This window comes from Chiloscyllium plagiosum, chromosome 8 (assembly GCF_004010195.1).
Source record: "Chiloscyllium plagiosum isolate BGI_BamShark_2017 chromosome 8, ASM401019v2, whole genome shotgun sequence".
NCBI lineage: Eukaryota > Metazoa > Chordata > Chondrichthyes > Orectolobiformes > Hemiscylliidae > Chiloscyllium > Chiloscyllium plagiosum.
In genome coordinates this window covers 23,850,648-23,855,115 of record NC_057717.1, presented here as the reverse complement: position 1 = coordinate 23,855,115, position 4,468 = coordinate 23,850,648, and the positions used below count along the sequence as shown (strand labels likewise).

The 4,468-nt window shown below is 43.1% G+C and overlaps 1 long non-coding RNA gene across 1 annotated transcript in view; it reads right to left on the bottom strand.

Moving 5' to 3' along the window:
• Positions 1 to 4,001, bottom strand: part of LOC122552119 — a 21,490-nt gene extending 17,489 nt beyond the window's left edge. The window contains exon 1 of the long non-coding RNA XR_006312306.1: positions 3,959 to 4,001. This is a non-coding gene — a long non-coding RNA (uncharacterized LOC122552119). The remainder of the gene's footprint in view (positions 1 to 3,958) is intronic.
• Between the last annotated feature and the right edge of the window lie 467 nt (positions 4,002 to 4,468).

Genomic DNA, 4,468 nt, shown 5'->3' with positions numbered 1-4,468 from the left:
CCTGCAGCTCCACACAATGGCTGCCTTGCTGATCTTTGAGGGTCTCTATTTTCTCCCTAGTTAGCCTTTTGTTCTTCATGTATTTATAAAAGCCATTTGGATTATCCTTAACCCTATCTTCCAAAGCTATCTCGCATCCCCTTTTTTGCCTCCTGATTTCCCTCTTAATTATACTCCTACTGCCTTTATACTCAAAGGAGTTTTGGATTGGAATAAATGCAAAATATTACATCTTGATAAAACAAACGAAGGCAGGACTTACACTCATTACAAGTAAGGCGTTGACTAGTGATTTGGGAACAAAGAGATTGAGGGCTTCATGTCTTTGAAGTTTGTGGTATAGGAATTGGGACGTTCTGTTGAGGTTGTTGCGAATGTTAGGGAGGCCTCTTCTGGAATTCTAAACCCAGCTCTGGTTGTGCTATTATAGGAAGGATATCATTAAATCGGAACAGGTTCAGAAGAGATTTACTGGAATGTTAATGGGAATGGAGGGATTGTGTTATCAGGAGAGGCTGGGACTTTTTTCACTGGAGTTTAGGAGGTTGAGGGGTGACCTTATTAAAAGGTTTATGCAATCGTGAAGAGTGTAGATAAAGGTGAATGGCCGGGAGAGAGGGGAATTCAAAATTCGGGTGCATTCATTTTGAGAAGAGATGAGAAAGATTTGAGAAAAGACATTAGGATTTTCAAAAAAAAAAATACACGTGTGGAATGAACTTCCAGCGGAAGTGATAGTTGTGAATACAATTATAATATTTAAAATACATTCAGATAAGTACGTAAATAGGAAATATTTGGATGGATGTGGACTAAACGGAGGCAGGTACAATTAGTTCAGTTTGGAATTATGGTCGGCATGGACTGGTTGGACCACAGGGCCTGTTTCCTTGCTGTGTAACATTAGGACTCTAATTCGCACTATCTCCAAATTCCTCCATCCTCACAACTCTCCCGATCACTGTCACCTCATCCAGCCTCACAACTCTTCCTTATTTATATAATTCCTCTCCAGTCACAGAGTGCTCCCTATCTCTAATCTCCTCCAGTTTTTCAAATCTCTGCTACATGTGCCTTTCTTTCATTCCAGCCTTAAGGATACCCTCGTTCACTCTGATTGGTTGGAAGATAAACTGGTACTGCCTCGTGTTCCAGTCCCACCCTCTGCCTCCTATTGGCCTGCGCTGACATCAATCACCTGAGGCCCATTGTGAGGTGAGTGGTGGTATCCTCCCTCTCTGCCCTCGGATGAGCTTCATCATTCACAGTGAATGGGGCAGTATCACAGAGCTTGGGGCTGGGGGCTATTCAGCCCATTGGGGCTATACTCTCTCCCTCTGGAGATGCTGCAAATCTGTCCCAACTCCCCTCCCATTTGCCCTTAGCCCCCCAAACCTTTGCTTAAAAAGTAAAATTCCAAATCTATTTATGAATAACTGCTGAATCTGTGTCCAGCTGCCATTCAGACTGTTCCAGATGCTCAGAATTTACTGAATAAAATAATGTTCACATATTCACCCTGAATTAGTTGCCAATTACTTGAAAATAGTTACTAAAATTATGACGTTGTTAACAATTCCTCTCTCTCTCTGCAAATTAAATACCTTGGAAACAAATCTGCATCTGGTCGAAATCATTGCTTAACATTCTCAGCTCCAAGGATAATTATCTGTGCTTCTGCTAGCTCTCCACAAAAGAGGAACACATCTTATTTTCATTTATTAGTGTCAGATGTACAGCACAGAAACAGACCTTTGGTCCAATTGGTCCATGCCAACTAGGAATCCTAAACTAATGGAGTCCCGTTTGCCAGCTATTGGTCCGTATCATTCGAAACCCTTCCTATTCATGTACCCAATCGGATGCATTTTAAATGTTGTAATTCTATCAGCCTCCACTACTTCATCTGGCAGCTCATTCCACACAGCTCAGCTTGAACACGTGGCCCCTTAGATTCCTTTTAAATTTTTGCCCTCTCAACTTAAGCCCATGTGCTCTTGTTTTGGATCCATCTAACCTGGGGGGAAAAGACTCCGGCTGTTCACTATATCCATGCCCCTCGTGATTTTATAAATCTCCGTAAAATCACCTCTCGGTCTTTGACTCTCCAGGGAAATTAACCCCACCCTATTCAGCCTCTCCCTTTAGCTCAAATCCTCCAACCCTGGCAAAATTGTTGTAAATCTTGTCTGAACTCTTTCAAGATTCACAACACCCTTCCCAAAACAGGGAATTTTGAACTTAAAACAGAATTCCTGAATGGCTTAATCAATGTCCTGTCCAGCCACAATATGACGCCCCAGCTTCTGTATTCAATGCATTGACCAAAAAAATTTTAGTGTACCAAACGCCACCTTCACTAGCCTCCCTACCTGCAACACCACTTTCAAGGAACAATGAACCTACACACCATGGTTTCTTTGTTCAGCAACACTCCCCAGGATTTTACCATTAAGTGCAAACGTCCTGCCCTGATTTGCCTTTCCAAAATACAACAGCTCATATTTATCTAAATTGAACTCCATCTGCCATTCCTTGCTCCAATGGCCCATCTGATCAAGATCCTGTTGTATTCTGAATGTATTCTGAACTAACCTTCTTCACTGTGCACTACACCTCCAATTTTGGTGTCTTCTGTAAACCTGCTGACCACACCTCATATTCACATCCAAGTCATTTATTTAAGGACCCCATATCCATTCCTGCAGCACACTGCTGCTCACATGCCTCCAGTCCACAAAGCAACCCTCCATCACCACCCTCTGCCACCTACCTTCAAGCCAGTTTTGTATCCAAATGTCTGGTTCTCCCAACATTCAATGTTATCTAACCTTCCTAACCAGTACATGTAAATCCTATCCCTCAGAATCCCTTCCAACAACTTGCCTGCCACTGACGTCAGAGTGACTGTCCTCTTGCTCCCTGGCCTTTCCTTACTACTTTTTAAAATAATGGCACACATCTTCCAACACCTCACCTGTCATAAACGATGATATAAATATCTCAGGGAGGGGCACTGCTATCACTTTCCTAGCTTTCCACAAGTTTCTGGGATACACCTTGCTACGATTTAAGATATCCAGTACCACCTCCTCTATAATATGGACACTTTTCAAGCTATCACTATTATTTCTCCAAACTCTCTCGAATAGAATAGCATAGTATCTCTCCCACTTCCCGTTGTTCCATAGATGGCCTTCTTGATCTTTAAGGTGTCCTATTCTCTGCCTGGTTATTATTTTATCCTTAATGTATTTGAAGAATCTCTTTGGAATCTCCTTAAACTATTTCCTAGAGATATGTCATGTCTCCTTTTTGTTCTCCTGATTACCCTCGAGTATATTCAGTAAAAACATGATCCTGTTTTCTCAATTCCTCTGCTTCTGCCATATGTGCTCCCAGGAGAAGCAATTCCACTCCAGGACATCACAGAAAGGTTTTGCTACTTCAAGCAGCACATCTCCCTTCCACATGATCAACAATGCCCTTCAATGCATATCCTCCACTTCCTGCACCTTCACCTTTACACCACCCCTCCAACCACAAGAATATAATCCACCGGTCCTCACTGGCCACCCCACTTATCACCAGATAAAGCGACTTTTCCGCTATCTACAGTCAGACCCCACCACCAGGAATATATTTCCCTCCCCAGCCCTTTCTATGTTCCGCAGAGACCATGGAAATTTTGGTGCTGATGTGCTGTCCTACGGATACCTCAGTCACTCACCCTGCCAAATGGCCTAGTGATATTTTGGCTAAATGGATAATCCAGACACCCAGATAAAGTTCTGGAGCTCTGGGTGTGAAGCCTGCCACGGCAGATGGTGGAATGTGAATTCGATAAAAATTTGGAATTAGGAATCGATGAAAGACTATGAATCCAATGTCGATTGTTGCGAAAACAAACCCATCAGATTCACTAATATTCTTCAGGGAAGTAATCTGCCATCCTTACCAGGTCTGGCCTACGTGTGACTCCAGACCCACAGCAATGTGACTGTCCTTTGGGCCCAGCCAGTGACACCCGCATCCTGTGAATGAATAAAAAAGGTCAAGTCTTGAATACAACCATACTATTCTTACAGATAAGTGATGTCTTTGTAAATTTGCTTCTCAATTCCCCGCTGACTACTGGGGAAGGGGTGAGGAGGGGTCAATAGTACAATCCCAGTAAGAAGATCATCCCTTATTTCTCAGTTCCACCTGTATAACTTGCCTGGATGTATTCCCAGGGATACCTCTTGAAGCCCAGCTGTAATGTTATCCCTAATCAAAAATACCTCATCCCCCTGCTCTGTTGCCCCCTTTCTATCTTTGCTATAGCATCTATACACCGGAACATTAAGCTGCATTCTCGGAGAATTCCCTCCCTCCCGCAAACACATACCTCCTTAAAGTTCCCCCTCCCATTTCGCTTACAATCACTTTCACATTGATCTCTTTAGGCTTTTGCTGCTGCGCTCAC